Source organism: Onychostoma macrolepis, chromosome 08, assembly GCF_012432095.1.
Source record: "Onychostoma macrolepis isolate SWU-2019 chromosome 08, ASM1243209v1, whole genome shotgun sequence".
Taxonomy (NCBI): Eukaryota; Metazoa; Chordata; class Actinopteri; order Cypriniformes; family Cyprinidae; genus Onychostoma; species Onychostoma macrolepis.
This window is the reverse complement of record NC_081162.1, coordinates 3,572,323-3,594,706: the sequence shown is the minus strand read 5'-3', so window position 1 is coordinate 3,594,706 and position 22,384 is coordinate 3,572,323. Positions and strand designations below refer to the sequence as shown.

At 37.6% G+C, this 22,384-nt stretch overlaps 1 protein-coding gene across 9 annotated transcripts in view; it reads left to right on the top strand.

The window, feature by feature from the left end:
- Positions 1–22,384, top strand: part of prdm16 (PR domain containing 16) — a 241,007-nt gene that overhangs the window by 3,065 nt on the left and 215,558 nt on the right. The gene's annotated exons all lie outside the window — the stretch shown is intronic.

Below are 22,384 nucleotides of genomic sequence, written 5' to 3'. Positions count from 1 at the left end.
CTGCGTGACAGTATATACATGTGTACAGTAAATGACGTCACTAAAAAATATTGTGTCACAACATACATATTTATTAATTTGAATCTACAGTGAAATGAGAGATATAAACTGCCACAGAGATGTCTTGCAGATATATGCATTTTTGGTGTTTATTTATTTATACATTTGAAACCTATTTTAAACCCTTGTTTATTCTCAGGTTCTTTATTTCATTAGAGGGTAAGGTTTTGTCATTTCCCCCCCCACTCTTTCACTTAAATGTGGGCTTTAATTTTCCCTGTTTACATTATGATGCTGTCTTTGAAGAGAGAGAGAAAAAGTTGCACATCGAAATAAAATAGCAATGGATAACAAATCAAAAAGTTCTTTGCAGCTTATGTTGTTTTGACACAAGTAATAAAATCAAGCCATAACACTGTAAAGCAACAATGGAAGCTGTGTGGAAGACACAGCCTGTCAGCACTCAAAACTGGGCTTTAACAGGGAAAATGGCTGACATTTAGCTTCAAACTAGCCGAATGTGTATGTGCACAATATTCTTTCACACATGAGAGCTGGTGGACAGACTAATGGTGCGTGAGCCATTAGAGACGTATAACTCCTCACACATAATCTATGAGATGTAAGTTTGCCTTTGATAAGAAGTTCTTGTTAAAAGCCATAGTTAGACTGGAAGAACTGTGAGAAAATCATTTAATGACCGCGTGTGCAATGCATGACACACAACAACCACACACACACACATACACACATGCACAGGTGAGCGTGTCTTTGTTTCAACGCTGACAGAGTGACTGGAATTAACCATAATGAAACCAGTCTGAATTTGTATTTGATAATGTTGCAATTCTGGCATGTAATGCTGCGCACAGAATGCATGCATACACATATTCGTCCTCAACGGGAGCCTCATCCTTTGACCAGCCAGCCTGCTTAGTTAACCCCAATCTTGAGCGAGAGGAAAGGTTGATGGGTGGCTTATGGAGCACATGCAGAGCTGGCACAGTTTCCCGTCGAGAGCGAGCGCCTGCCCACCTGAGCTGAATCGCTCTGTGCTTCCCAAAGGTGAGGCAGCTCCAACTCAACCTTGCTCACATTTGTCACACGTCATTCATTCTGCTTAGTCTTTTTTGCACTGTACTGCGCTGTTGTTGTTCGCTTGTGGCACCTCTTTATGACATCACAGTGACTCGCTCGTGGGAGGGCCTTTTCCGCGTGTGTCCAAACACAGTTTCAGCTGTTCTCTGCCGCACTGGAACCACACACCCTTTTTTTTTTTTTTTTTTCTTTTTCCTTTTTCGTTCACCCAATTGTAGGAAAAGTCACTTTTCTGACCATGCTTTGGCAGTCATGTGCATACCTTAAAGATGACTTTAGTGTCTTGCTGCGTTTCCTCCCAGCATAATGCATTTTATTTGTTTCTCAGGTCAGGTTTTTTAAGAAAAAGTGGATACATAAGAGCAGGCCCCCATGCTGTGGAGCAGAGCGGGTGCAGTGTGCAGTAAGGGAAAGACAGCCATTACAGAATTGTTAAAGCCATGTCTGCGAGAGAGACGTGCTTATCATGTTACAGCCCAGGCTGTCTGCAACTCCTTGGCCGTAGAAGCAAACGCACTGCTGTTTTTTTAAGGTGTTTGTGTGAAGTGTAGCTCATTATTCTTTCTTGCTAAGAGTGTTGTCTGGTAGCTGCCACAGAACCCTAAAGTAGTCATTTATTTTGAATAATTATATTGGTGAAAATATTTGCACTGCATTTTTGTATTCAGAAACAAAATGTAGCTTGTTTGCAATAATTATATTTTTAAATGATTTTTTTAAATTGTAACATATATATATATATATATATATATATATATATATATATAATGCCTCTAAATGCATGTAAAACTAAAAATTAAAAATACATATATTGGACCAAATAAAATGTTATTCATTCATTCATTCATTCTTGAATTTAATACATTAAATGTATGCTCCAAAAATGCTGGGTTATTTGGCAACCCAATGCTGGATACATATTGTTTATTTTGATCCAGTTAGCCGGGTTACATACTGTACATTTTTGTTGGGTTGTTTATTGACACAGTGCCATGTCAAGGAATGTCATATTAAATGTTATTTAGTTTAAACAACAATATTGCATTCTAAAATCTCTGTTATGTATATTTTTGAAAGGGACAGTTTATATATTATTTATAATAAATGCCTAGTCAGTCTTTGACAATCATAAAATACTCAAAAACTTTAGAAAAATGTTTTAAGAAGTGGCAGGAACAGCCTTGGTGAAATGGCATCAGTTGGTGGGGGGGGGGCAGCTTTTGCATGTGCAGTCAACAACATGAACACTTACAATGATCAAGGCATTCTTAGAATAACCTTTTCTGAAGTAAGCATTAAATAAATGCTGATCCAGGATCAGCATCCACTGCTCAACATACAGTACTCGTATATGTGCAAACAAGCACTGGTCTCAGCTCTGCAGCACTTCTGGCAAAAAAACAAAAACAAAACACGTACACACTGAAACTTCTTCTGCATTACGACCCTCAGAAAGCTGTGTTGCTGGAGTTGGTCGATACTGTACAAGGAAAAAGCAGCTTTGTACACCCACCGGGAAGGACTGTGAGAAATAATTAACCCTGCATCATGTGTTCAGGGTTGCTAATTTTAGGCCGTAAAACGTCTTGGTGTCGTAACTCCTGCCCCAGAAAGAAGCGCCAGGAAAGTTTCCATCCAACATTTCGAGGCACCCAGCTGTGCCGCGTTTCAACAGCGAGCCAAATTAATATCGTTATGGACGATCACATTCAGCAAAAGCTGAGCTCGAAGTCGAAGAATTTCTCATGACTGTGTTTGTTTGTTTCATAAAAACAAGGGGGCTAATAATATTTGGGGAGGGGTCCATTTACATGAACTGAAATAAAGGCATTAAGGAATTTGCTTTCAATATTTGGAGGGAAATTCCTCTTTTTTTTTTTTTTAAATCCCTTGTAGCAATGCACAACATAATTCTCTCCTGGAAGCGAACACGTTTTCTATATATCCGAGCAGGCTAGGCTGGTGGTTTTGGGGATGTTTAGAGTGGCAGTTCACCCTCGCAGTGAGGACACACATGTAATTCCCCGCTGAAGTTCCCATGCATCAGCACAGCTACCGTGGGCTGTTTGGCCAGACCTTGATGTTGCATCCTTTGGCGATAAGAGAGTGGATGTCATTCCCCGGTGGGCCACTCAAGCCGAGCATTACCGCTCGCCGCTCACTTTCAACTTTAGCAGCGAGCACATTTTCAAAGGGCCCGGCCTCCACATTTATCTTTTGAACTCATCTTCTGTCCTCCATCTTTTGTCATTACGGGGGAAGATGGGCAGCTCTGTCTCATTAAGATGGTATGACGTGCCGTAATGGCAGCGGTAGAGTCGTTTTCTAGTTTAGAGATAGAGTGCTTAGATTTGCTTTGATAAAGACGTCTTTCATGTTTCCAAAGCCCTCTGTCAGCCCATCATCATTTCTCATAATTGGACGGTGCGGTATGCTGGGATCCACTGTAATTGAACCATCATTATCCAGTGACTTTCTCAGCCTATATTTGCTTAATGCTTAACTTTTCTTTGTTCACGAGCAAGGGGTGGGATCGTGCGGCGTGTACCAGATGAATGCTCTTGCTTACTGCCCCTTCAACTATTTTTGTCCCTGAAAATTGGCTTAATTACGTGAACGGTTGTTTCTCTTTGCCTTGCGTCGCAACACAATTAGTCCATCTCCCTGGCTGCAATTTGTTTTCATAAAAAACGAGAGTGTTGGCACGCTGATTATGAAGCTCTCGCTCTCGAGGGAGAGGCGGCACTATTGGTGTGTTAAATTTCATTAACTACAGTGCGGCTTACTGGAAAAATATATAAAACCTCAAGCTGCCGCCATTTTCTTTAACCACTTTAAGGCTGACATCCTAAACAAATCATTACTGGCACACACACACACGCACACACACAACCCTGGCCACTTTCTTGCACTTCATGTAAGTTTCATGCTAAAAATACTAAATCATTTTTAAAACCTTTATACAGGACACTATTTTTTGAAAAACGTCGTATTTTAAAAACAAATTACCGTAGCAAGATTAAGATAATGTGGTTTAGTTATGATGCATTTTATTATATGAGGATATTTGCATAATCTCGTCTTTACTGTCACCTTTCAATAGGCTGCTAGATCTAAAGCGTGTGGCATATGGGTGTTTTCTCTTCGGTTAAAAGAAAAAAAGAAAGCTAAAGCCCTCGTCAGATTGTTAGTGAAATGCTGAGAAGGGGTTTTTAGGGAGTCAGCAAAACATTTCAAGATGGGCTATTAACTTCAATCTCAAACTGCGATTTGCCTGTCCGTGAAAGCGCCGGCTCTCTCTAGCGAGGCTCCGGTTCCAGCGTAATGATGAGGCTGTGTGTGAAAATATTGAATTGCAAAAACATCCAGTGTGTGAGCTTGTGTGAATGTGCCTTTCAGCGCAGCGCCGGCGCTAAACTCGCAGTGTCTGAGTGATGGACAACAAATGGCATTTTGTGCTGGGCAGACGCCCCATCTCTGGCAGTCAGGCTGAGGGGCCGTTATCAGAAGTGCATCTGACCCCTGGATATTTCACCGCCTCTGTCAGCCATCTGACACTGGAGTCTGACGCGTCCTAACAAATGAAATGGAAACCTGAATATGGCTTTTTGTCAGTTGAAGGCAAGTGTGGCTTCAGTCGATTGTACATCAAACATTTAAAAGTTATGCTTTCTTCTGGAAAAATGTAGCTTTGAACTGTGAGTTGAGGAACTGTGCTTTATGAAGCTATATGCTACTCATAATTTAAAGTTGTTTACTTTTGAAGCTTTAAGTACCAAACTAAAAACCACCAATAAACCTAGAAAACACCATCATTTATGCACAGTGGCAGCATTTAACTCAATATGGTCATATTATTTTGTATACTGAAACATAAAAGAAGACTTAAAAATAATCAGTGAATCGTGTTTCTTTTTTTGGACCTGGTGCATTTCAAAGAACTATCTGAACTGACAGATTCTCAGAAATGAATCAGGCATTCTAAATGCTTAAGGGGTGAACATTTTAGGTGAGCCTGTTCTTTACCTCAATATCTGTGTATGCAATGCAGTGTGATTTTATCACACTACACCGATACTCATTGTAAAAAAGTAGCTTTTTACTGGTAATGCCATTCTGTGCTGAGTTACTGTTAGTAGCATAGCTACTTGTAGTTAGTTTACTCCCCAAAACTGAGCTAAAAAAAAAGCCTAACATTTTATAAGTTGGAACAAACTTGCCAATTGTTTTCTCATCCACAGAAATGTCTGTTAGCATATAGGTCTTACTCACTTGACATAACAGGCCTGTTATTGATACACCATTGATAACCATACAGATAAGGGTAGCACTTTATTTTACAGTCTTGTTCCACATATACATACTATGTACTTATTATAGCAATTCAATAACTGAGGAACAGTACTTATACTGAATGTACGCTGAACCTAACCTTAACCCATGTAGTTACTATATACTACCAGTACTTTCTTGGGCAAGTACACTGTAAGTGCACTCACTGTAAAATAAAGTGTAACCTAGATAATTATAACAATAACTATAATAGTGTTCACACAAGCAGACGATAACATTCAATTATACAACTGTGTCTATAGCAGGTGTAAACATAAAAAAAAAAATAAATAAAAAAAAAGGACCCACTGTAATTATTGATTCTGCCTAAACAACAAAATCACATATAGTAAATGTACTTCACTTACACTACCTCCGACAACAGGACTAATGGATTTGGAGCGTTAACTTCCAAAAGATTCTGATTGGCTATCAAAAGTTTTTCATTCTTCAGGTGGAAAATGTAATTCTAATTGTGATTCCAATGATATCCTTCCTCTGTGTCGTTATTGGTGCTGTGAGATTCTCAGAGAATTAGAGCGATTATTAAAACTTTCTAGTTAAATTACTTATTATGAAGACTAATTTAACTAAATATGCCACACTGAAGTGTAATATAATGAAGTAAAGGACCATTAATTAATGCATATTAATATCTGTGCTACAATCCCAGGTTGCTTCAGATTTTAATCTGTGTGTTGAGGCTAGTTCAACCAAAAATGAAAATTCTGTCATTAATTACTCACCCTCGTGTCGTTCCAAACCTGTAACACATTCGTTCATCCTCAGAGCCCCTTGATGCATTCCGAGAGCTCTCTGTTCCTCCATAGACAGCAAGGGTCCTAACGTTATCAAGGCTCAGAAAACATAGCAAGGAGATCGTTAAAATAATCCATGCCACATCAGCGGTTCAACCGTAATGTCATAAAGCTACGAGAATACTTTTTTGCGCAAAGAAAACAAAACTAGCAACTTTATTCGACAATTCGTCTCTTCCACGTCACCCTGTAGCATCATTTCGGAGAGTATCACATTCAATGTATGCTGTTCTGTGTCAGCAACACCGTACACGGATACACTGTTTACACTTTGATCTGAATGTAATCAATGTATCCATGTACATACGTTGCATACGTATGTGATACTCTCCAAAATGGTGCCAGGGTGACCAAGTTCTTATTTTTGTTTTCTTTGCACGCAAAAAGTATTCTTGTAGCTTCGTAAAATTACGGCTGAACCAACGCTATCTCACGACCAATTCGACGATTTGTCTAAACCCCAGTGATAGGTAGGTTTAGGGGTGGGGTTAGGTATAAGGTCATTCGTACAAATTCATATGAATTGTGCAACTTGTAAAATACGTACGATTTTGCAAAAATCATATGAATTTGTACGAGTGAGGTCGTACGATTTCGTACAAATTAGCCACCTCGTTAAATATGTACGAAATGCCGTGAGATCGGGCTGGTTGAACCCCTGATGTCACATGCATTATTTTACTGATCTTGCTGTCTATGGGAGGGACAGAGAGCTCTTGGAATGCATCAAAAATATCTTAATTTGTGTTCTGAAGATGAACAAAGGTCTTACAGGTTTGGAATGACCTGAGGGTGAATAATTAATGACATAATTTTCATTTTTGGATGAACTATCCCTTTAATAATCAATTTTTTATGGCGCATCTAGTTGGCAGCGTGGAAACGCGTGCATGCCTCCAGTTTAGGTCCGTTTAGAGGCCTGTTGCTGGTTCTGTGCAATAATGTTAATGAGAGGAGCTGTTGAATTCTGGGAGGGTCTACAAGTTGGCCGCATGTCAGGCCCCCCGCACCCTCTCGGCTACTCCCCCCGGCCCTTTTCTCTCTGTGAACTGCATGTTGGCACCAGTGCCCCTTTTCCGACTGCTGTCCACTTCTTCAGCTCCTACCCCCTTCTCTCTCTTGTGTTTTTCTCCTTCTTTATTTCACCCGCTCTTCCTCTGCTCTGGAAGCTCCAGCACAGGCCTTTGAAAGGATGCGGCGCTTTGTCTCGGCGATAAAAGATGCCATAGTTTCCCTTTTCCTCTCCTTTCTCCCCGTCCCTCAGCGGCTCTTGTAAAAGTGCAAATTGTCCCCTCCGAGGGGTTGTCCTCCTGGCTTCAGAAGGCCCCGATTCCAGCTTGTTAATTACGCTGAAGATTCCATCTCTGCAAAAAGAGCCGAGATTCCCACAACCACCTGGCCTTCTTTTCTTGTCGGCTTTGATGGCAGGCACCCCACCCCTCGCCTCCTCCTCCTGCTCGTACCACACTTTTCTCTCTCTCACTCATTAATAGAGGTTTTGAATTGCTTTCTGACCCTGACAAACTGCTCTTGTTGAAAAGCAGATGAGAGCAGGAACAGGAATGAACGCTGGTGGGGGCGACGGTGTTGATGGGATTGAAGAGAGTTGGTGCGAGTTTGTATCAAGTCCTCCGCTGTTCAGACTGTAAAGGTAGGGGTTGCGCCAACCAGTCAGTTAGCGCTGCCTGCTAGTGGACACGTTAGATCTGTTTGATTTGCTATGGATCACATGACTTCAGTTGGGCCTGTTCTGCACATGCTGACAGTCCACAAACTGCATATCATAACCTGTAACAGTCAAAAATATTTTACACATACATTTATTGTGATCAATACAAAATAAATTCTTAATGAAAACAGAAACTACTGGCATGAATAAATAATCCAGCAATTAAAAAAATAATAAAATTAATTAATAATAATAATAAAAATAATATAATGATTATATATATATAAAAAAAGGCAAAACATTATAAAAAATATTGCAGACAGACGACAAGAACACTTTTTGTGTAAATAGCTTCTAATTTAACTGACTTACTAAATTGTTGTTGAATGGATTGTTTATGTTCAATGGAAGTAAACGAATATATATGGAAATTTGTAAAATAATATATTGACGTTTTGACTTTTGATTGATCATAGGCTGCATTGATCTGAGCTTTTCTGAGTGGAAATAAAGTATTATTTGTTGATAATTTTGGATTTGAATCTAAGATTGAATCTAAGATTTGGTGGTAATATAGCATAATGAGGGATTTATAAGCAATTTTTAGGCCCGTTATTTTTGAAGTGTCATTCATTTTTGAAGTGTAACAGGTGGGGGAAAAAAGTAAAAACATTTTATATATATAGGAAATAGAACATTCTCTCCAGGCATTTTCTATATATATATATATATATATATATTTTTATATATGTATGTATTTATTTATTTAATTGGCTTTTTATCTTAATAGGATGGCAGATAAATGACAGGGCAGTACAGGGACTTTTAAAAAAATTTTTGAAGGAAATAATATTCTAAATCACACATGAATTCCTACATACTTGAATCAACATAAGGCTGAGTAAGTCATGAAAGAATTCTCATTTTGGGGTTAACTATTCCCTTAAGTGGATCTCAGTTGGGACGTTTTAGCTCAACAACAGAGTGACAATCCCGAAACAAATTTGTTTTCCATTGCGTTTAATTTGCGGTGCTCTATTGAAACCCGAGCACCGATCAATATGTTCTCATCCCACTCCAGCAGTGCAGAGCTCCGCGTGAAAGAGCAAGAGAGATAGAGAAAGGCAGGATTGAGAGAGATCAAGGCTTTGGAAGGTAAACAAATTGCTCTATTATACCCTCTGTGTCTATGACATTATCATGGGATGGTCTCAGGGGAGAGGCTTTCACCAGATTAGAAGCGTCTACAAAGGGATGAGGGACGTTGCTGCACTGTACTGGCAGCGCGCCACAGTCCTCGTCCAGCCGGGAGATAATCATTAACTCCCCCTCACAAAGACACACGGCGGTCCGCTCGCTGGCCCGCTCGGACGCTCGGACGCTCTGCAGAGGCCAGGCCAGAGTCGAGCGCACTCAGGGGTGTAGTGCACGAGTTTGAGGAGGAAGTACACCTGTATTTAGGCAACTTTTGACGCTTTCGGTCTGAGCTAGTTCAGTTTGAAACTTTATGTACAATTCCTATCATTTTCCCCACAGAGAAATTCATTTGAACAATAACTTATGAACCAAAATTGTTAAGCAATGACATTTTTATTTAAATTTTTAAACTCCTAAATTTAGCCTAAGCTTAGAATCTCTAAATAGTTCAACTTAATTACCTTTATCCCAAACCAAGACTTACAGAAATACATATTGCACTAATACATTGTGTGTATACAGTATATATATATATATATATATATATGTATAGGAAAAATATTTTGTTTATTTATTTATTTATTTATTCATTTCTGACTTAAACATTCTTATTTGCTATATATTTTATGTATGTATGTATGTATATATGTGACCCTGGACCACAAAACCAGTCTTAAGTCGCTGGGGTATATTTGTAGCAATAGCCAAAAATACATTGTATGGGTCAAAATGATCCATTTTTATTTTATGCCAAAAATCATTAGGATATTAAGTAAAGATCATGTTCCATGAAGATATTTTGTAAATTTCTTACCGTAAATATATCAAAACTTAATTTTTGATTAGTAATATGCATTGCTAAGAACTTCATTTGAACAACTTTAAAGGTGATTTTCTCAATATTTAGATTTTTTTTGCACCCTTAGATTCCAGATTTTCAAATAGTTGTATCTCGGCCAAATATTGTCCGATCCTAACAAACCATACATCAATGGAAAGCTTGTTAATTCAGATTCCAGATGATGCATAAATCTCAATTTTTAAAAATTGATTAAATATATTATTTTATATATAATTTTTTACCCCCATTTATATATTTATTTCATCATATAACATTGTCATTGTTCTCTGTCTGTCATTATTTTCTTGGTTTCAGAGGTTATATATTTTATATATGGCAGTTTTTTATTTAGATTTTTTTTTAATCTGTGACTGTATTTGAATAGTTTAATATTGTAGTTTGATTTTTCTTTAAATCCGCAGGCATCATTTGCAATGTTTCGTGGAATGAGTAGTTCATTCTAGATAGATAGATATATAGATAGACAGACAGATAGATAGATAGATAGAGAGATAAATACATTAATAAATGAATGTCCACAGTTTTGACCCTTTTTAATGCCCCCAACCCCCCCCGCCCCTTCCCCCCTCAAAACTTTTTGGAATAAGGCTTATAATTTGCAGTTGTGAATGAGGATGAAACCATACCAAAAAAAAAAAAAAAATCATTTTGACTGCTATTTTTCCTCAATGAGCCCTTTTCTCTGGGCATCTCAGTGGATTTGTATGATTTAGAGCCTTTGGAGGGTTGCAGAGGGCAGCGTTGAACTCACACAAGTCTACTTTGTGACTTGTGATATTTGCTTTTTCTCTCTCTCTCTCACTCTTTTTCTCCCGTCGACTCAACCCACATCCTTCAGCTCGCATAAAGTGAAGATCCGGTTTCGGAGTAGTGTTTTATGAGCGGTTAGAATACCAGCCTGTGTGGTTTTTTTGTCCTCTCCTAAGTTGACCATTCACAAATGTCTCTGAGGTTTTCGAAGATGTCAATTAAAGTTTTAATTGGAAATAAGTTATTCGAAACAAATGCCTTTTCTTCCCGAGGATGGCCTGTCAGTCAAATTGAAGTTCCTGATGTTGGCATTATTGAAATTATTTTCAGGCTTTTGAGGTTTTTAGGGAATTCCACACGGTCTCTCTGCACATTTTGTTGTAGTGACAACTCTGGCAACTGTTACGGCTTTGCGGAGGGAATGATGTAAACAGGCAATACGCCACGACTCGGATTCGGATTTCAAGCCAATAATGCGTGAGAAAATAATTGTATATATATACACAAAATGTACACTTATATACACAACAGCAGGCACAATTCCTATACAAAGCGCTCCGGTTTCAGTGTATCTGGTGTTGGCCGTGCGCAGCGGCAGTCAGATGAGCTCCGGACAGGCCTACCAATGTTTTCTGTTGCGTCTCCTGAGAGACACAGACTTTTGATCACACTCAAACTGACTTTTGCTTTTCTAGCCAATTAAATGATTCATTTCCTCAGCTATTGTGAAATTCGGTGCAACACGTCATCAAAATAGAAGTCAGAGGTGTGGGAATTTTAAATGCTGCTGACAGCTGAAAATATTAATTTATTTTTTGTTATATTGTGATGTTGCTTATTGTAACTGCTTTTGGATCGGCATTGCTCTGTCCCCTTACTGCACCTATACACCACCTGGGGTCCATTACCCTGGTTTTGTTTATTATTCTTTGGTGTTTGAATGGCATATTTGGAATGTCAGGAGGTCAAAGGTCACCGGTTTAGGTTGTTTTAGAGCACACCGGTTGCCCTTGCTACTTACTACAGTTACGGCGTGTGGATCAAGTTCAGCTATGTGTGTGTGTGACAGAAGATCTGGCTAATTTTCCTGCTACAGAGTTAGTTACACAGAAAATCGATAAAAAATTTAAACCAGGTTTTGGTCTGGTCTTTGATGGGTCAGATTTTTTGATAATTGCATTTCAGACAGCCGTGACTGCTGTTAAAAGCCAACAGATTCTACGTTATCACATATCACAACATGTTAAGAGCTGGAATCTGCCCTTGACATTTGCAAAGTCATTCAGATGTTTGGAGCATTATGTACATGCATTATGTGTTTTATGTACATTGCAGTATATGAAATGCAACAATTGCTCAATATAATATAGTTTTTGGTTTGAATAGACACATTTTAGAGGACCATTCACTATGTACTTAGCCAGCAGCTCCTAAACTGTTAGATTTGATGACCTTTACCTCAAACCAAGACCTCCAGTAAAACACTGTAAAAAAAAAAAAAAAAAAAAAAAAAATTAAGGTAAAAACTGGAGGTTGTGTTTTCCAGTATTTTATTTATTTACAGAACTTAATTTATGGTATAACTAACTAACTAAATACATACATAAATACATTTAATTCACTAAAATAATATACCAACATCTTTGTTTTACCTGTATAAAATACTAAAAATAAACAGGTGATAAAGACAAAGCCACACGATCATTAAAAAATATTCACAAGGAGCTTTTCCCCACAAAAACAAAACACCATCATGGTAACACACAGGTCAATAAAATCATGCAATAAACCTTAATATAACAGCATGAGATGTAACATAAAACCCTAATTTACATAACAGATTAGTAAGAAAAAAAGCAAAACAAAACAAAAATAAAGAAGAAACAGTTACTTCAATGAAAAACCATCAAATATGAAGTGCCACAGAAAATTTCTAGGAATATACATTTATATATTTTTTATATATCTTATATATATATCTTATATATTATTTTTATCATCTTACATGTGATTGTAATGACAAGAATGACAATAAACTTGACTCTTCACACTGTCAGTTCGAGACTCCTGGCGTGTTTGCTATAGGCCAGGAAAGGCACACGCGCACATAAACGTGCTGAAATGGTTGCGAATGGGATCGTCCCTCCCTCTGTGCATGTCAGCACTCTCTCTTTTAATTAAAACTAGGTGTGGGACTCCTGCCTGTTCTTTTGACACCTCCCTATTTATCTACCGGACACAGTTCAGGGCGAGACCTGTGCAGAAGGGAAGATTTTTGTTTTAAGAGACTTTTCTTTGATGCCAAGTTCTTCCTGAAAAAAAAAGAGCCGCCACATCTGACTCGAGTTTGCTGAAATAACAGCAAATGTTTGTCTTGTATTGTATGGCACGCCGTTTGAAAAGCAATAAAGCCCCTCTTCCAGCGCCTAAAGCACCTCTTAATAAAATAGTCAAGAATAACTGCTTTACCCTAATCTCTGCCATAGATTACATAGCTCGGGGCGGGAAATTAGCAGCAGACCCCCATGGCTCTCTCCGCGGCTAGCGGCAACGGCCGGTGAACTTTACGTGGCTGCTTTATGTGTACGAGGGCAGCGTCCTTTTTATTGAAATGATATTAGAAGCAACATGTGGCTAATGTGATCAAATTTTCCACGGCCTGGTCCCGATCAGGGGTGAAGAGGCTATGGCTACAAACACACTCATTGACAAATAAGAGTCCTGCTGCTAAAGGTCAAGGGTGTGTGAGTGTGTGAGCATGTGTATGTCTTTAAAGAGTGTATATGTAAGTGTGTGTGTTGTCAGTGAAATAGATCGACTGAGTGTTAATGGATAGTTCCGACTCTTACCTCTGATTGGATGAGCCGTTTTTAGAACCCGTTTAAAATGCGTCTGCGACCAAAAGTTCTATATTAATGCAACAATCATGTTGCTTGGCAGCCATACAGCCTTATACAGTTGGCATAACAAACTGTATTACCTGGCAGAATAATTATTTATAATTAATTCTAAACATTAATGAATAGTATTCTACATGCTGCAGTTTAATAAAAGAGACATTAAAAGCAATGCATTACAGTGATTTTATCATAGTTAAAAGGGCACTGTGCACTCATGAATCATTCTCAATAATAAGAGTTGAAAATACTTATATTTATATTTAATGAGTTCACCCAAAAATGAACATTCTGTCATCATTTACTCACCTCATGCTGTTCCAAAACAGTATCATTTCATTTCTTCTGTCAAACACAAAAGGACATATTTCGAAGAATTCTTGGTAACCCAACAGTTTGGTTACCATTGTCTTCCACCGTATGGATGAAAACCACTGGGGCATTTCTTAAAATATCTTCTTTTATATTCCATACAGTCATACAGATTTGGAACAATGTGAGGGTGAGTAAATGATGACAGCATTTCCATTTTTGGATGAATTATGCCTTTAGGAAACAATTACAGTGAATACCAGTAAAAATTTAGATTTTCAAGAAGATGTTGTGAAATATCTGATTTCCAAATTTCCAGGGGTTAATGTGACTAACAGATTTTTAAAAAGACATACATGGGAAAACGAGTGGGAATAAAGAAATAAAGAGATATATTTATCGCAATTAACTGAGAAAAAAGCAAGAATGGACCTACTGTAACAAAACAAAGAATCTTCATGTCAGAAAAATTTGAATGTGTTTAAAATTAAGATGGTTGGTATCTTTTCAAAAATTCTGTTTGATGTTCAGGTCCAACTAAATAATCTGTTTAGAATCAAAAATGAAAGCACTGGATAAAACATTTCAAATGTTAATAAAAGAGATACTCTGGAACATGTTTTTACTGCCGAGGGTATAAAACTGAAATTTTGAATATTGTTTTACCGAGCACCTGGGCTTTATACGGCCCCTCCTGTCCCTCCACGGGTTTGTACGCAGTAGTGGGGTTTACTTTCCCAAGCGCCTCTCGGGTATGATAGAATTTGAGTGCTCACACATATGAGCTCATCGCTCTACTGGTGGGCCACAACTGCAAAATGTTAACTGTCATCAGGATAATTTAAGTATTTGTAAGTTGTTTCCTTTGCACCAAACTGAGAGATATCTCACATTACCTTTCAGCCTCATCGCACACTTTCGTCCGGAAAGAAACCGTCCACCATCTGATCGACTATTTGCGCCAGGTTCCTTCTTGAAGTACCAATAATGAGATTTATGCCAAGCGTCTTTTCCCTCCCCAAATGTTTTGCGGCGTCCGCAAAGCTTGATTCAATTACAACGTTGGGTCGTTCTCAGATCTCAAGTCCGTTTTCAATTGAAGGAGGTCATGCTTCGTGTTCCTCATTGTCTTGACAGACTTTTTGAACTAATCAGATCTGGGGGGGTCACAACTGGTTTTGTTTCAGGTTTCGATTGTACGCATGTCCCCCCAACCTGCCTTAAATTGGATTTTCAATCAGGCCGGTGTCCGATAGCGTCCAGTGTCCGCTTTGAAGTGGAGGAACTTTCTCTGTCGCCTCAAGCCAGAGCTCCTTATCTCTTGCAATGGAGGACTATTGTTTCAACCAGCCAGACATTGTTAATTACCCTTTTCATTGGAGTGAAGAGGCAGGTAAAGACAAATCCAATTTTGCCACGCTTGCATTTGACCTGGGATACAAGCCCCAGGCCAGTGGTCTTGAATTACACAACCTCTGGAAAGTTTCTTGACTTTCAACACACTGCTAACATACTCTTTTTAAGTGAGAGAAAAGACAAGGAGACATATTCAAAGTGCTTTTAAAGCAGGGATGCATCGATCCGATACTCAGTATCGGTATCGGTATCGGCTCCAACATTTAAACTGCGTGTCGCGTTTGGTTACTAAAGTCAAACTGATGAAACTCTCTTCAAGAGTGCTTTGTGCTGCTCTGTATTGGAGCCTTTTGTATTATAATACTTTTGCGCAATGAAAGATTATTAATAGTCTTTCTTGTTCTGTCCTATCTATCATATTTGCTGCCTTCATTACTATGCTATACGTGCTATTATATGCATATACATTATATTATATGTTATATGTATTATATATGTGCTATTTAAAATAAATGTCTTTTAATTTTATACTATATATTTATATATAAATACATTTAGGTCTACTTGCAGGCATGAATCCAGGCAACAATACAAGTTACAATAATACAAAGAGCAATGTGTCACCACTTGTTTCACTAAATGTTTAGATTTTATATAATTATTGTGCACCAATGAATTTTCTAGAGTAAAGGCCATTGTGCACTGAGTCCGAAATTTTTGCACGTTGAAAAATAAATACGACCTCAGGTTGTGTCAATCACATTTACACACTGCCTCTGAAACTTTCTTCCGTCATAAAAAAATCGGACCATCGTTTTTGCATCAGTAGCAAACATTTTGATAGGAAAGGATGACGAATACAAAAAATACGAAAAACATAAATTAAAATTTCGGACTCAGTGTGCAAGGACCTTTATTGCTAAATTTTCCACTAACCTAGTTTTGTAATAGTATTTTTGTCATTGATTATGATTTTATAATTTTTCATTTGTTATTTGTCATTAAAATTAAGTTGTCTAAATTTAGCAGATTGTGTTTAGCACAAAAAAAGAGTGACGATCAAGGCTGCATTTCCCAAAAGCATCGTAAGTCTAAGTTTATCGTAGCTTCATTGGTGACAGTGGTTCTACGATCAACTTAAGCTTACGATGTTTTTGGGAAACACAGTCCCGGTCAAAACACTGAAGTATAGAAATTCTACACTGATTTTAAAAAACTGCACTTGTTTCGGATCGGTATCGGCAGATACTCCGAATTTTCAATTTTGAAAAAATTGAATTGTTGCATCTCGATTTTAAAGACAATAAATTGGCTTGGGCTGTTCTTCAGGAGTTCAAGAAGCAAAAGTGGTTGTGAACAGGACAGGGAGTCTGTCTGAAAGGGGCTATTCTTCCTCCCGTGAGCACATCAGCTTGTACAGCTGTTGAAGCAACGAGAGCAATTATCACCCGTTTACCGCTGTTGATTTGTGAGGGCTTTCTCTGGGGCTCTGTGGAATGCCCTTTTTTTCCAGGGTTTGTTTTTGGGGGTTTCTCAGCTCACAGACAGCTTTCAAAGGAGGATTTTCGTAATTGTTTGATCGCATCTGTCTTTCTGTGCCTGAGGAGGAAACGGCTAGCTTTATGCTAGCATGTCTTTGTGGAGAACAGGACTGTTTTTGGAGACTCTGTTGGGCCGATTTTCACAATGCTGTCAAATGAATAAAAAATATGAACATTCGTAAAAGTGTAAAGAAGAAGCAAATGCAGTAGTAGCCAACACACACTGAATCAACTTCATGTGTGTGCTGTGTATTATATTTTGACACTGTCCTTTAAGAGGTGCTTTGTTGTTTGTGGTTGAGGGGTCACTTTAGTTTTTTGGCTTGAGGTGATAAGACGGGCTTTAGGGACATTGGGGAGAGGGTACAGAGGTAATGGGCCTTACTAAAGGTGCTGGAAGGCAACTGAAGGGCAGAGAGATATTTCCCTAGTGTGCGAGAGTGTGTTTGTGACCTAGCCATACTTTAGGGACAAAACTGCAGCAAAATGTCCCCAGAAGTAAGCCAAATCTGACAAAGGAGAAATGTGGTCATAAATACTATAAATAGTAAATTCTACAAATGCCATTTTCCCAGTTTATAATGAAAATAAAATAACTATATATACACTACAGGTCAAATGTTTGGAATAATTGAGATTTTTTAAATGTTTTTGAAAGATGCTCACTAAGGCTGCATTTGTTTGATCAAAACTAGAGTAAAAACAGTAATATTATGAACTTAAAGTAACTATTTCCATTTTACCATATTTTAAAATATAATTTATTAATGTGATGGCAATACTGAATTTTCAGCACTTGTTAATTCAGTCTTCATTGTCACACAATCCTTCAGAAATCATTTTAATATGCTGATTTGGAGCTTGATTATTATTAATTATTAATGGTACATTAATAGGGTTCTTATTACAATTTTTTCAACTGCTTACACACAAAATCTTTACTTGTCACACAATTTCTGAAAGCTGACAATCAAACACCAGAACCACACACCAAATCTGCAGAACCATATACTAATTATTGACCTTTGAATTTCATAAAACACTTTTTGCAAAACACAAATCACAATTCTATACATACCACACAAAAATCTAACAGGAATTAATATTATGGCAAAGGTGTTTGCAAATGTTTGCTTTTGAGATGTGTTTGTGATATTTTGAATGCAGTGCTTCGTTTTGCAAGAGATGTGAGGCATTTTGCATTTTGTGTGTGCAATTCTTGGATTTGTGTGTAAAGTTTTGAAAAAAAGAGGCAAAGTTTTGAAAATGCTTGTAAACAGTTAAAAAAAAAGTTTAGAAAAATGCAATTACACAATGTATAATATTCACATATTTAGATGTAAACTTATATATGTGAAGTAACAAAAATATTTATTTACTAAAAATTAGCAACATTTTAAACAAACAAATGAATAAATAAATAAATTAATTAAATGTCTTATAATTGTTTGTATTTATTATTGGAAATTCAGTTAGTCTCTAGTAAATATAAGTAGATTAAAAAAAAAAAAAAAATTTAATTAGACATGTATAGTGGTGTATGAGCTTGTTTAGAAAATTTGAGTGTGTGTTTTTGTGTGTATGTGTGTGTGTGTGTACTTGTTTATGCTACATTGTGGGGACCAAATGTCCCCACAAGGATAGTAAAACCTGAAATTTTTGACATTGTGGGGACCACTAGGGGAAAAAAATAAAAATAGTAAATTATGTTTATTTGAAAGTGTAACAATGCAAACAGGTTTTCTGTAAGGAGTAGGTTTAGGGTTAGGGGATAGAAAATATCATTTGGTCAGTATAAAAGTAACAGAAGTCTATGGAAAGTCCCCACGATTCACAGAAACAAACGTGTGTGTGTGTGTGTGTGTGTGTGTAACTAGCGCTTTGGTCTTTCTTCTCGTTCAACTCTCACCCAAATTAAAGCTCAGCAGGTATCTGGCCAGCTCTTAAACCCACATCTCACCCTCCTTATATCTGTTTCTCCAAGCGCTTTGTTTCCCCTCAGCCTGACTTTTCAGGGAAAATCCTCATATTTGTGGCTTGTGTTGGCAGCACGCTGGTGCTGAAATGTAGATTTTGAACGTGACCCTGACCCCGTTTGACACAACATTGTTTATTCATGTCTTCTGAACTTCTTATTTGTTCCAAATCTCTCGTCCAGCAGAACGGACAAACTCAGCCTACACGTGCCCCACTACCGCATCTGTCATTTGCTTTTTTCAGGCGCTTTTTTTAATGAGCCGCTAGATCGTTTTCACATTGACATTCATATAAGAGATTATGGCTCATTTGAGCTCTGTAGACGCAAACGAAAGAATAAACAAATCGATAGCATCCACTCACAATACCTTTCTGGAGCATGCAAAACTCATTTCCAGCTTGCCCAAATATCCCCACTTTTCTGTCTGCAGGACGCCCAGAATAGAGATGCTATCTGATCTGAGTTCAGAAATGAAACATGTCATAGCAAATTATGAGCATGTTTTTTGAATTACTTACTCTTGGGCTGGCCTGAAATCACTGTGTTTCAAGGCGGGTATTGTGCAGAGAGACGGAGAGCAGTGAGACAGACAGAAAGAGAGCGAGAGAGAGAGAGTAAAACGGACAGACTAAGGGAGAAAGAGACGGAGTGTGTGTTTGCTCTGGAACAAATAATATCACTAGGGCTGACTCATGCACTGCACAAATGAGAAATGATGAGAAGAAGCCCGAGTCATTCCTTTTTGGCTAAGTTTGGAGCATCATTTACTGAAACTGGCCTGGACCTCTGTGCAATAATAACCACATCCTCCAAGCATCTTCAGCAAGGCCTGTTTTTATAGCTGGGAAAGATGGGCACGGGCTTGTTAAGACCTAGACTGGTTCAGACGGAGAGGCCAAAGGGGAGCGGTGCCACAGAAAGAGTCAGTCTGATAAAAATGTGCTTTGCGCACCAGAGAGATGACTAGTGCAGCTAAAAAAAGTCAGATCTCGTAGATGGTTATGAAACAGAAAAAAAAAAAAAAGATGTTGTCAAACATAGTGGAAAACAAACCATTATAAGTGGAACTCTGTGCGTGTCAGTGGCAATTATCTATCTATCTATCTATCTATCTATCTATCTATCTATCTATCTATCTATCTATCTATCTATCTATCTATCTATCTATCTATCTATCTATCTATCTATCTATCTATCTATCTATCTATCTATCTATCTATCTCTCTCTCTCTCTCTCTCTCTCTCTATAATTGCTATTTAATGATGTCCTAATGCAAACAATTGGACAAAAAAGTATTAGTTTTCTTCAACCAAAATATAATTTCACTGTCCTTGTTACACATATTTACTATAGTTGTAACACTAAATTATGCATAATTAAATGTAACTAAGCCTAATTGTCACTTAAGCATATAGTAAGAACATATTACTCAGTACTTCAATGTGTTATTACAATGTAATAACAATGAAATCACAATGAAATCAAGAAATAAGTTACAAATAAATAGTATTTTTACTTTTTTGGAAACCTGGTGCTTCAAATAAACCAGAAACTAATCATGTGAATAAACCACAATTGTTATATCAACGATATACTCCTATCAAGAGCGAAACATGCTTCTTGATAATGACAGTTCCTTGCTGAACCTATGAAGAACTTTTATTTTGTAGGAGTTTACATGCACAATACTGATTATGGTCACACTTTATATTAGGCGGCCTTAACTACTATGTACTTACATCAAAAAATAAGTACAATTTACTTATTGTGTTCATATTGTATTGCAAAACACTGTTGCTGCTTTGAGGTGGGATACAGGTAAGGTTAGGGACCGGTTTGGTGGTCTGGGTAGGTTTAAGGGTGGGTTAAGGTGTAAGGTATGGGTCAACAGTGTAATTATAAATGTACTTACATAAATTAATTACAGATGTAATTACATATAGGTATTTTAAAAAAATATAAGAACAATGTAAAAACATGTATGTACACAATAATTGCATTGCACCAAATTATTAATTTAAATGTAAGTACATAGTAGTTAAGGCCACCTAATATAAAGTGGGACCCTGATTATTATTGACACTGGAATTTATTCAATTAATTTGTTTAATTATAATTAAAGATATTTAGGCCACACTGTATTTTCAATTGTAAGGTTCAATTCTCACTGTTAATTAACTATTAACTACATTTTTTTTCTCAATAAACCCCTAATTTGCTGTTTATTAATAGTTAGTAAGGTAGTTATGAAGTTTAGGTATTGGGTAGGATTAAGGGATCTAAAATATGGTCACACAGAATAAGGCATTATTATGTGCTTTATAAGTATTAACAAACAGCCAATATGCTAGCTAATTGGTCCTTAATAAAATAAAGTATGACTGAATTTTGTCTGAACAAAGATTGAAACATTTTGCAAATTTTAAATCTCATGACACACCAGCAAAATGGATGGCTGGAATTAGGGGTATAGACAGCAGCACAAGGGCAGATGGAGGAAGTGGGGTCTCAGCATGGCTGGGGGTCATTGTTATCAAAGCTGGTGTTTAATGGGTTCCTGACCCTTTCTCATAGAAGACATTTTGTGAGTGCGGCAGCTGAATAGATCTGAAGGATACGAGCAGGTATGAATGCAGAAGAGGATTTGCTGCAGGAACAATGACCCATCATTTCCTGTTCAAGTGCACATCCAAACATGCAACTGGAAAATTATTCAATGTACTGTAGATAGAAACACCAGCATGCACAAAGAAAAGATCTTTACTGATGTGGATATCATGTGACCCATGACATATCTGCCTTTGCTGTCTGCCCATAGACAAGTACCTTTTAAGGGAACGACCTAAATGAAGTGGAACTTCATAAATGGCAAATTTAGAACACTGTACACATGCTCACTTGAAGCTTAAATTGATACTTTAGCATTGTTGCATTTAATAAATTATATTTAATTATATTAAGTTGTTGCAATGCATTCTGGGATTGTCTTTCTTGTAAAGAATTCAGGTGATATTGCCTTTGAAGTTGCAAATTTAGCCAAAAGACTGTGTTTTAGACTTACCGTCAACTCGGTAGGTTTTTGAGCCACAGTTTTTAAATTTAATAAGGTGATCTGTGTCTCAAATGTTTGAAAACAATTACTTTTGGAAACATATTTGACCAGCGTCACAATTCTGAATGTACAATGCAGCTTTCTCTGGGCAATTTTGAATGGGAAAAGACCCAACAGAGATACAGCTGCCAAGTGCCGACGCAAATATTTATTTTACCAAATTACATGAAGTCGCCTCTTTTTCTAGAGCGTGCCCCACAATAGCATCTCAACATACACAAAGTGCCCATGATGCTCCGGAGGAGCAGAGCTCTTCGCAGGCACGCGGTTGGGAGGCATACTCAGCTCCGACTGAGATATCCATCTGGGGTTTGTCATGTTAGACATCTGCCCACGTCTTTTTCTCTTCTGTAATTATAGGAATATTTATTTTCCTTCAATCCACTCTGGGAAGACGGCACATCATGTGGCTTGGGTTTTGCGGACGTTGTGAAGGACCAGGAAATGGCCTGTCCAAGAAG